Here is a 12,690-nt window from a genome sequence, read left to right on the forward strand (position 1 = left end):
TCCCATACTGGGAGTTACTCAAACAAAGACAGGGACAGGACAATATAAACATGACACTAACACGGACACACAGGAAACGTTTAACACAAGTTCAGAAACAAAGATTAAAGGCAGAGAGTGAACTCAACCTGAGAAGAAAAGTAGCCGGCAAGACCTGACGGGTTGGCAGAAGAATCCCTTCTCAACAAATGAGGGTCCATCCGCCGCTCCCCGCGTCCCTTGCAAGGACGTGTCCTGTGGCTTAAAAGACACGTCTGCCCACCACACTCTCTGCTGGCAGCCACTCTGCAAACCCAAACCTAGAAACCGAACCCGAACCTAAAAGCTCTGAGAGCTCACTCTCTGTACCGAGCCAAAAACCAAACGTAACCAAAAATTCTGAGAGCTCACTCTCTCCACCGAGCCAAAAAAACAAAAAGCTCTAAGCGATCACAAGGGAAAAACAAGAAGGAGAAGAAGAAGAAGAGGAGTAGGAAGAAGAAGAGGAAGAGGCGACTTACTTACCCACTAAAGGAGTTCGTTGGAGCCTCTGTCCGGCCATGAGCAATTACCGGCCAACGCACCAAATGTAAGGGTCAGGCGAAGCGTCAGAGAAAGAGACCACCAAGTGACCACTCATGCAATTGGCACAAGGGGTTTTATTGAACCAGCATGCTGGGGCTCTGTGCCCACTCAAGAAGGTAAAACAGCCCAGAGCCCCGAGCAGGGAATGAGCACTGCTTAAGTACACTTTTGGGAGGGTGGGGATATTACATACATCAGAGTCTCCTTTAACAAATTATTATACACCACGAGAAAATTAAGCAACAACTCCTAAACATGATTAGTTCATTCATTGGCAGGAATAGGTCAGGCTGGAGGGATAGGTCATTTGTAAATGGAGTACACATTCAAAATGATTGGTTTTAGGACCTAAAGGACTACATGAACAGTTACACAGAGTCCCGAGTTATTGGACAACCAGGGAGTCAGTGGGAATATTTACTGGGCAGTTCCAGTATTGTTATAAGAGCTACAGGGATTTAAGGTTCTTCAGGTAGCATAGAAACCTAACAATACCTAATCCTTTACATTTTAACTCAGACCTTGCAGCTTAGAAACTTTACAACACCCGGTCTTTTTACCCTTTAACTTTTACGCTTTAACTTCAGTTTCTTTTACCCTTACGCTCTCACAGGCAAGGCTTCCCAAAGAGTGGCCAAAATGTCACTTGAAGCCAGGCCCATTGAGGTCTACAATGTGAGGTCCATGTATCTTTTGATTCTTAACTCTGGCTGAATAAAATAAAATAAAATCATGTGATACCCTGGCTGAGATTCCCAGTGCTCTGTGGAAAGCCACCCTGGGACTAGATCTCAGTTTTCAAGTGTGACTCTCATGTGTGGCCTCTTAAATTCCAATCCATTTCTTTGCAATACTTCTCTGAGATCAGTTCCACAACTCAGTCACTAAGGGAAATCACACTTGTGTTCAAACCCAGGTGAACCCAGTCTTCTCTTCCAACTTCCACACAAATGACCACAATTAAAACCAAAACACTCCGACATGGCCCTCATCTTCTTCCATATAGACACTCATCATAACCTCTGGCTGTAGGTTACCATGAGGGGCGCAGCCCAAGACAGTGTCCAAAGTAAAGAAAGAGACCAACCCTCATTTGCCTAAAATCATAGTGGCCTGGACACCCTTCCTGTGAATCAGGAGTGATAAAATAGGCCTGCCGCTAATACTGCTCTGCTTCTCCAATTTGAGGCGTACTGACTGTCAGGTATAGATTCTTTATGTGATTTGGAGTCATGAGAAAACCCAAGCTCCTCTGCAGTGGTTTGAAAAACTCATTTGACACAAAGGATCCCTATACTAACTTGATGGAGGTCAGGAACCTAAAAGAGGAAGACACGAGGCTTCATTCACAATGACTGATCGTTTTCACATTTTGGTTGTGGATACATACATGGGATTTTTCTTTAGATCTATCTGGTGCTGAGAATGTAAGCCACAACCTCACGCAGGGCCAAGAGGCTGATTCAGACACATCCCTTTCCAAAACATTTTAGCATATATCCACAGGTAATGCCCATTCATTTGCATTTGAAAACTGTTTTCTTCAGGCTTCAAAAAGTTTAGCCTGAGGCAAAGACCTTCCTGACATTCAGGGCAACAGAACCATAGGTAAGCAAATGGCCCAAAGCAAGGTTTCTCCAATGAGACTTTCCTGGTCACACTGATATCTGAGTTTTCTGAGATGCTTCTATTCCCTTCAACTATCCAGTACATGGTAATGTCACAGAGCTTGGAGGTGGTACAAATCTTGGACACAAAACCATGAGTGTATTCTGGAGAGTGGCCAGAATTCAGGAAAACAGGAACTTAGGAAGATAGTAGGTGTTGCCCATCTATAAGGCAAGCTGAAGTCCATTCATAAATTGGGCAGGATGAATGCGGGGAAGCATTCTTATAGACAGGACAATCCACTGATGCATTCTCTTTTCTAATGTCTGCAACAACAGACAGAGTGTGATACACACACATAGAATCACTCGCTTTTTCAAACGACTTATGGAAAACAGTACACTCCAAACCAAACAAACTGACTTTTCTTCCTGTTCTCAGAACATGAGACAAAACCACAAACCCACTCCGACACACACAAAGGCACCTCCTTCCCTCAAGTAGGTCTGTGTCTATCTGGAGTGTCCTCTGACTGGTGGGCCATACAATGTTCCTACAAAATGGCCTATCCTGTCTCAGATCTGGTCTCCTTGGCCAACTTTATGAAGTTGTCAGGAGCCAGCTTTTAGGCACTACCAGCTTTCTCAGGAAGGCCCCTCTTCAGAGCTCTCCTAGCCTTTGGCCATCCTCACATCAGTAGGTACCATGAAAGACTGACTCTGTCCTTTGTAAATTCAAAAAAGTGAGCCCACTGGGACTGGGACTGGGACTGGCTCTGGGTGCCTGGCTTCCTGGATCCCAAGTTCAGAGAGTTTCATCACCAAAGAAGTGAGGTGAGGTCACATCCATCAGGAACTGAATGTGGTCTCCCCTTGGCAACCACTTTGTCCTAACAGTTGCTTCCAAGGGTCCCATTAGATTGAAGCTGCCCCTAATTCCTGTGACAATTTCACAAGTTAGAATGGTATATCAATCATATGCACCCGGAAACAGCTCTCCACACAGGCCTTTTTTGGACCATCTTCCCTGCATTAAGAAGATAGAGGCTGATTCGGACACATCCGTTCATCCTGAGCAGGTTGTTTTCCATGGATGATGACTATTGCTCTTTCATGTCCTTCATTGCTGCTTACATGTTCTCCAGGGATCATTTCTGCATGGAAGTTTGAGGTTCTCAGCAGGTGAAAGATCCCCTAAATTCCTGTATTGTAAGACCAACTCTGTCCCTGCAATTAATTAAAGTTAGATTGAGGGAACAGTGTGTGGTTAGGGTTAATATCAAGTTCAATTTGGGTTAGGAATCATTCTGAGTGGTAAATAATGGTAATGGGAACCTGCAATATTTATAAGAATATATATGTGAAACATAAGTATGTAAACATAAATCCAGGTAAGATTTAGAGCCCAGAATGGCATCGGGCCCTTGATTGGGATACGTAGCTTTGAATTATGTTCTGCACAGATGTCTCAAATACATCGATATACAATGGCATTGTACCTTGTACCTAGGATGATTGAATGTCGAAGAGAACATCCTGTCAAAAAGCGATATTCGGTAGCATTCGGAAGATAGTCAGTAGGTTTAGGAAGAAGAGTGAGTATAGGATTTGGAGCAAAGTTCTTTACCAATAGTGTTTCGGGTAGAGAGTGAATGTAAATGCCAGAATATGTGAAGGGTCAGTCACAATGATGAACTGGGGAAAGAATGTAGGAAAGCAGATATCTATAGAAACATTAGGAAATCAGGCAAAATATAAAGTGAGTGCTAGGATCAGGCATTTTCAACATGCTTGAGGTTCAATATATAATCTCAGGAAGAAACAAATATGTAGTCATGAAAAGGATTGACATATGAGAGCATTAGGCATCATGTGCATGGATGTTTTTAGTAATCAATGCTCAATCCCATTTAGGGTTTGGTACTAACATAAGTGTGACCTTTGCATTTTGTTTCCAGAATACTACTGTGGTAAAATGTATATGTAGATCAGGTGACATGAGTATATCTTCCACCATTTCTGGGAGTAATATATTGAAGACATATAAATTAGTATTGGGGGTACAAATAGGTGTACCCTGTGTCTATGTGTATAGAGATAATGCATGAATAGACCATATCGTGAATAAATAATATAACAGTTTTCACGTATATAATGGATTGAATTGATATCTGAAAATATATAAGAAATCTTATATTGATATACACTCATTCATTTCAACCAGTTACACATCTAACGGTAATATTAGAGTTATAGTTTATCATGAAGGGTGTGTGAGTTTTGCTTCAAAAGTGATTATGGAAATCGAAAATAATGTGTTTGGAAATAAGTCTCATGAAAAGTCCAGTCAACAAACATAGAGGAATACAGGTGTTCTGAAGCAGGAAGTGATTGAAAGTGAAACAAATGCCTATAAATTTGTGAACTTGTGGATGAAATATGTATCCTATGATGTGCATAAACTGATAAAATAGTAATGTGTCAGTGTTGAATATAAATGATCATCAAAACACATATCATGTCCCAGAAATCTACTTGCATTTATGTTAAACTGGGTAAGTTACTGTAGAAATATTAGGATGTGTATGCACCCTTCACTGAACTTAGGTTTCAGTACTGGAAACAAAAATATATTTCAGGTGAATCAATATTTTGAGAACAATCTTGTGAAAATTTGATTATTAATCCACATACATGAACATGAATGAATTTAGGGAGTGTTTAATAAAACACATATATTTCATATTTTGAAAAATCTGGACAGTGTTTATACACACACACACACACACACACACATAGACATTAAAAAGTAGCAATATATATGACAATTGAAATACATCATGAAATAGATATCATCCACAAATCCAATAATCTTCATTTTACTGAACATAGATTTATGTATAATGTTGTTCAACTAGGAAGCTCACCCATAGTTTGAATTTTCAGTTCCAACAGCATTTAGGAGGAGTGATCTCTTCTCACAAATTGTTTCTGCCAAGTCAGCAACCTCACAATTATGTACGTGTGATACCAGATAGGATTTTATATGTGCATATAAAAATACATGTGCTGAATAGGGTACAGAGAAATGGAGACAGTAAGTCACATATTTGTTAACTTTAGAAACACATGAAGAGGGGGAGGGGCAGAGCTGCCAACCGCACCTGCAAGGAAGCCAGACTTGTGACCCACCGGTAGAACAGGCCTAGCGGCCAGCCAGCATGAAAGACACATTGCCCTGGTTTGTGGAGGGGCAGAGTCGCCACATGCCTTCAAGTTACGTTGACCTGCAACCCACAGGCAGAACAGGCCCAGTGGCCTTCAGAGGGGCAGAGATGCCCCCCGCACATGCGAAGTAGGCGAACCTGCGAACACCGACATACCAGGCCCAGGGGCCCGCCAGGGTGGTAGACAAATCGCCCAGGTTTGGGGAGGGGCAGAGCCGCCCCATGCGCCTGCAAGGTAGACAGACCTGCAACCCACAGAGAGAAGAGGCCCAGCAACGAGGAGGGGCAGAACTGACGCTCGCGCCTGCAAAGTAGGCGGACCTGTGACCCACTGGAAGAACAGAACCAGCGCCCGCAGAGGGGTAGAGCCACTGCCCGCTCTTGCAAGGTAGGCGGACCTAAGCCAAAGTTAATTAAAAGGGATAAAGAGGGACACTACATACTGCTCAAGGGAACCATACACCAACAAGACATAAAAATCATAAATATATATGCCCCAAAAAATGGTGCAGCTATGTTCATCAAACAAACTCTTCTCAAGTTCAAGAGTCTAATAGACCACCACACAATAATCATGGGAGACTACAAAACACCTCTCTCACTACTGGACAAATCTTCCAAACAAAAGTTGAATAAGGAAACTATAGAACTCATTAACACAATTAATAACCTAGACTTAATTGGCATATATAGAATATACCACCCAACATCAAGCAGTTACACTTTTTTCTCAGCAGCACATGGATATCTCTCAAAGATAGATCATATAGTATGTCACAGGGCAACTCTTAGACAATTTAAAGGAGTACAGATAATACCAGGCATCTTATCTGATCATCCTGGAATGAAACTGAAAATCAATGATAAAAGTAGGAAGGAAAAATCATGCATCACTTGGAGAATGAACAATTTCTAAGCACCTAGTCCTGAAGTTAGTTTCAAGTACTAGGAAACAATTAAGTATTTCATGTGGATGAATGTTTCTGAGAATAATGTTGTGAAATGTTGATTATAAATCAACATACATGAACATAAATGAAATTACGGAGTGTATATAAGACACATATATTTCATATTTTGAAAAATCTGCAGAGTGTGTGTATATATATATATATATATATATATATATATATATATATATATATATTCACACACACACACACACAGAGACATTAAAAATAGCAATATATGCCAATCGAAATTCACCGTGAAGTATATATCATCCACAGATCCAAAAATATTAATTTTACTGAACGTGGATTTATGTATAATGTTTTTCAACTAGGAAGCTCACCCATAGGTTGAATTTTTAGTTCCAACAGCGTTTAGGAGAAGTGAACTCTTCTCACAATTTGTACCTGCCAAGTCAGCCACCTCACATGAATGTATGTGTAGTACCAGGTAGGATTCTCTATGTGCATATAAAAATATATGTGCTGAGTGGGCTACAGAGAAAGGGAGACAGGAATTCACATATTTGTTATCTTTAAAATCACATGGAGAGCTATTTCAACAAAAAATTGTCTAGATTTATACCTCCTACCCTATATAATGCAAAAGGCAAGTCCAACTATGCACCTTGCCTCCTCTGAACTGCTTGTATTTCTATTCTGTTTAGGTTATTTTTCTGCATCATATTAGAATTAGTAGTCAGAGTCTAGCAGGGTATGGTTTAGTGTCAGGGATTCAGTATTTTGAATGGAAAATTGGAAATTGAATCCAATGTGTATGCAAATATGTCCTACACAAAAGTATTCCCACTCTCATCCAGAACAATTCTTTGACTTTACCTTCGCCCCATGTAGGACACAATCAGAAGAGAAGAGTTAGAAAATCTGTGAATACATATCTGGAATGAAAAATGCTCAGGAGTTCACAACCTTGGAGGTGGTAGAGGAGTTTCCAAAAGTAAGTGACTGGGAAAACACTCCACAAACATGGAACTCTGTTGGCCTAAAGACTTCTTGAGAAACTTCCTCTGAGGTTGGAAACTTAAAATATATGTTGCTGTCCGGAGATTTAGCTTCATTTCTAGTGAGACCATCAAAGCTGGGTCTGCATCTATGTGACCTGGAGGACATCGTTTCTTATTTTCCATTGAACATGAGGCAGCAGTGGTGATTTCTCTCTTTGTAGGTAAACTGTTGCCACTGGGGGATAAGTGTCTCCCCGAGTGGACTGTGAAGCCATTTGGTCATCCTCCACTTTTTGTGGATTTTCTTGCTGCTGCACTGGAAGTTTCATATTTGCTTCACAAAATCCAAGGGGTTCAACTAGGATATAGTGCTGGAGGGAGTTCTGTCACGTGTGTTGGGTCAGGGACTGTATAAGAATGTTACAACCAGGGTTCTATCCCACATAGCTTGCCCCCTTGACCATAGCAACCTGATTCTTAAAATTGCCCTGAAATCTCTCCATATAACAAGATGCCTTTACATATAAGGGTCTGCTGGCTGAACAATATCAGCCACAAGGCATTTGGAAGTCAATGGCAGATCCACATGGCCCCACCAAAGATGTTTTATCACACACCTGCACACCAGAGCTCTAGGCCCACTCCTCAGCAGGCTCCAACTTACTGGCATCTCGTTATACACCATTTTCATGAAATCCAGTCAATTATGGCACTGTCTGGTACACTCCTGATCAGAAACAGGACATCCAAAGGTTCTCCAGTGCCACCTGGTCATGGGAATTTCAAAAATTCAATGGTGTTTATGTAGCCATTTTTGAAGAATGAAGTTGGAGTCCCTGTGGGTTTCAATTCATTCAGGAACCATTTAATGGTGAGGAAGCTTATTTCAATGAAAGCTCTGGAGAACTCTCACAGGCAAGGCTTCCCAAGGAGTGGCCAAAAGGTCACATGAAGCCAGGCACATTGAGATCTACAATGTGAGGTCCATGTGTGTTTTGACTCTCAACTATGGCTGCCAAGTCTTTCAGAAAAAAAACATGTGATATCCTGGCTGAGATTCCTAGGGCTCCGTGAAATGTCACCCTGGGCCTAGATCTCAGTTTCCATGGGCGATTCTCATGCGTGGCCTCCAAAAATCCCAACACAATTCATGGCAATACTTCTCTGAGGTCAGTTCCAGAACTCAGTCTCTAAGGGGAATCACACCTGAGTTCCATCCGAGGTGGACCCAGTCATCTCTTTCTAAAGTCACACAAATTACCGCAATTAAAACCAAAACACTCCCACATGGCCCTCATCTTTTTCCATATAGACACACATCATAACCACTGGCTGGTGGTTTCCCTGAGGAGAGCAGCCCAAGCAAGTGTCCAAAATAAGCTCCCTTGCCCCTCATTAGCCTAAAGTAGGGGTGGCCTTGACCCCCTTCCTGTGAATCAGGAGTGATAAAATTGGCCTGCCATTAATACTGCTCTGCTTCTCCCATTTGAGGCATACTGACTGTCAGGTATAAATTATTTATGTGATTTGGAGTCAGGACAAAACCCAAGCTCCTCTGCAGTGGTTTCAAGAACTCATTTGACCCAAAGAATCCCTATTCTCACTTGATGGAGTTCAGGAACCTTACAAAGGAAGGCGAGAGTTCATCCACAGTGACTGATCTTTTTGCCATTTATGTTTTGGATGCACACATGTCATCTTTTTTAGATCCATCAGGTACTGAGAATGTAAGCCACAGCCTTACACAGGGCCAATAGTCTGATGCAGACACACACCTTTCCAAAGCAATTTAGCAAAGAGCCACAGGTGATGCCCATTCATTTTCCATTTGAAAACTGATTTCTTCAGGCTTCACACAGTGGTTGCCTGAGGCAAGACCGTACTGACATTCAGGGCAACAGAACAATAAGTAAGCAAAAGGTCCAAAGCAGGGTTTCTCCACTGAGACTTTCCTGGTGACACTGATATCTGAGTTTTCTGAAATGCTCGCCATTCCTTTCAGCTATCCAGTACATGGCCATATCACAGAGCTTGGAGGTGGTTCATATCTTGGACACATAAACATGCACCTATTTAGAGATTGACAAGAATTCAGGAAGAAAACAGGAACTTCAGAAGATCGTAGGTGTTGCCCATCCTTAAGGCAGCCCGCAGTCCATTCATAAATTGTGCAGGTTGAATGCTGGGAAGCTTTTTACTAGACAGGACACATCTATTTATTCATTCTCTTTTCTTTCTTTTCTTTACAATCTGGGGGCAATATTTATTAATTAAAACTATGTCTAATAGTTTACAAAGATGCTAATTAACAACAAAAGTATAATTGACCTTAAAATCCTCAGTGAGACTGAGGCTTCACATCGTCTTCAGAATTCTGAAGTGTGCTCCAGGCAGGGCACAGGTAGGTGTGCAGGGAAGCACCTGTGACCATGCAGGATTCCAAGGCCAAGAGGCTCCACAAAGTAAGCTTCTGGGCTCCCCTGGAAGTCCCACTCTCTATCGCCCATTGTCCCTGTAATCTTGCCCCCCAAATTCCATCTCCAAAGTAAGTGCTTGGTTTATCGTCGAGAGAATCTGTTCTTGAAAGCTTTAATTGTCATGGCCATCATTGGTGCGATTTTCTTCACAGCTGGTTTCCTAGAATCATAGGAGATAATACTACTGACCACTGGCACCAAGTGGGCACTGCTGGTGCTGGGGCCATCATAGGCTGCCTGCTCAGAGCTGGGGTTCAAGCTGTTGTTGTTGGCAGGAATGTGGCTGCTTCCTGTGCTATATGGGGCTGGCTTAATCTTGACTTTCTCAGGGACAGCTGCTCCTCCTGTTCCAAACTTCTCTTGCCTCCAGCAGACATCTCTAGGTGGCTTGGCCACAGAGTTGACAAAGGTCATCTTTGCTCGCCCGTCCTTGGGCTTATTGGCATTTGCACATTGGATGTTCTTTGTTAGCACTCGTAGCTGCTGCTCTCGGGCATTCTGAAGCCTCAGGTACATCTCCCGCCAGGACTCATACTCTTCTGGTCTTTCTTCTTTAAAGTCTCGGTGACAATGAACTTTCCATAATTGATCTGTGTCTTCAATTAATACGTGATTGTATTTCTCTATGTGATATAGCTGATCAGGTGTACACCTCTCAAAAACAGGTTCAAGAATAGAAAACGGTACTCTTCCCACTTCAAAGATGGAATCGATGTTGTTTTTAAGTACAAGGATGCACTGCTAGTACAAGGTCATCATTTTGGGGAGATAGGCACACTTGGAACCGGAATACACCTGCATCTTGGAATTCATTCTGTGTCCAGTGAATCCAGCTTCTTCTTCTTCCTGGGGTGAATAGAATGCTTTTCTCTTTGGCTGGAAGGAGGGCATCACTTCAAGGGAAGAAAGTGGATGGTAATTGCTCTGGATGGTGGGTAAGGGGAGGTCTGGCAATACTGGCAGTGCATCAGTAGGGACCTTTCTCAGCCTGGTTGAGTCGGCTCCAGCGAGCTGCAGCTTCTCTGACCTGCTCTCATTCCCCTTGGGTGATTTCTGAACTGAGTTTAAGTTTTTACTAGTGCTTTTGGAATCACTTTTTTAAAGTCCTTTGTCTCCAAGTGCCGTGGCTGGAGTTTTCACTATCTTCTTCTTTTTCTTCTGGGGCTGGTCATAGCTGAGGTATGATTCAAATGACATAGTGGGCTGCTCGAATTCATCCTCCACGTCTGCCTCCTCTGCCTTAGGGAGTGAGTCCAGTGACTTTCCATCCAAATTAGAAGTCTTTACTTTCCCTTCTTCAGCCTTTATATTGTTAGAAACCTTCTCTTTTGTTCTAAGCAACAGGTCTCCAACCCCTCTTCCTATGTCTGTGCTGTCCACACGTTGCTTGCTTATGTCCGATTTGGTTTTTGCAGCATCCTTGTGCTTTGGCTTTTTAAGGTGCTTGTCTGAAGCAACCTCTGAGGGTAAAAACTTTCTTTTGAGGCTGTTGCCTTCTCTTTCTTTCTCTTTCTTGGCAGCACTAGAAGGTGGTCTCTCCTTGGCACTATCCCCTTGGAGTGGCCTTCGGGTCTCCTCTTTTGAGAGGGACTTGTGTGGCTTCTCTCTGCCCAAAGCAGAGGCCTTATCATCACCCTTTGCATCAATAGGGCGTTTTTTTTCTTGTGGAAAGATCTGTGTTCCTTGTTTTGGTTCAAGATCCCCTTTCCCTGGGGTTCTCCCAGGTGATGTTCTTGACTAACTCCCAGTCTGACCTGAAAGGCATTACTGTGGCCTTTTCCAGGTTTCTGGTGTGAAACAATGAACTCATGGGCCTTCTCTGGTGACCTGTAATGGTCTGTGTACATCTGATGAGGACTCGCACAGAATGGAGGGGACTGAACATGGCCATTGTCAGAAGATTTGGGGTCGGATGAGTATGTAGGTGACACCCTGTGACACCTCTTCCTCTCATCTCTCCTCTCATGACTGAGAGACACTTTGTGAGGTTGTTCACATTCTGAGAGTTTTCTGTGTTTCTTCTGTCTGTGCTCGGGACTATAGGATAGGCTGCCTGACGCCTTGCTGTTTTCTTGGTAGTACCCTTCCATCTCCTCCTCCCTCTGAACCGCATCCTGAGGGTGCTTTCGGGAATTGCTTTTCTCAAAGTCCTGTTCATCAGCCTCATTGTTTCACAAGGATATCTACTGTAATAGGCAAGGTGGAGAGTTTCTTCAAATATTTCAATAGCATCTTGGGATCCGGGTTTGTAGTCAGGCGTGCCTGCAGCTTCTCCACAACTTGGAGCGCCGACTCCGCCGCCATCGCTGTCACTGGCGTGGCCTCCTCATTATCTTTTCTAATGTCAACAACCACGGACACAGTGGGATACCCAGACATAGAAACACTCTCCTTTTCAAATGACTTACTAGAAACAGTCCACTCCAAAACAAACAAACTGCCTTTCCTACCTATTCTCAGAACATGGGACAAAACCACAAACTCTCACCCACACCAACAAAGGCACCTCCTTCACCCAATTAGGTCTGTGACTATCCGAAGTGTCCTCTGACTAGTGGGCCATACTATTTTACCCAAAAATGGACTGTCCTGTTTCAGAAATGGTCTCCTTGGCCAACTCTTTGAAGTTGTCAGAAGCCAGCAGTGAGTCACTCACTGCTATCTCAGGAAAGGCCCCTCTTCAGAGCTATCCTGGCATTTGGCCATCCTAACATCAGTAGGTACCAAGAAAGACTGACTCTGTCCTTGGTAAATACAAACAAGTGAGCCCACTGGGACTGGGACTGGGACTGGGACTGGCTCTTGGTGCCTGGCTTCTTGGATCCCAAGTTCAGAGAGTTCCATCACCAATGAAGTTAGGTAGGTCACTTCCTTCAGGAACTGAATGAAGTCACTGCCTT

General features: G+C 43.0%; 1 pseudogene; it reads right to left on the reverse strand.

The window, feature by feature from the left end:
• Window positions 1-9,871: 9,871 nt before the first annotated feature.
• Window positions 9,872-12,094, reverse strand: LOC143382262 (elongin-A pseudogene; annotated as a pseudogene).
• Between the last annotated feature and the right edge of the window lie 596 nt (window positions 12,095-12,690).

The sequence above is a fragment of the Callospermophilus lateralis genome, chromosome 15 (genome assembly GCF_048772815.1).
Source record: "Callospermophilus lateralis isolate mCalLat2 chromosome 15, mCalLat2.hap1, whole genome shotgun sequence".
NCBI classification, from domain to species: Eukaryota; Metazoa; Chordata; class Mammalia; order Rodentia; family Sciuridae; genus Callospermophilus; species Callospermophilus lateralis.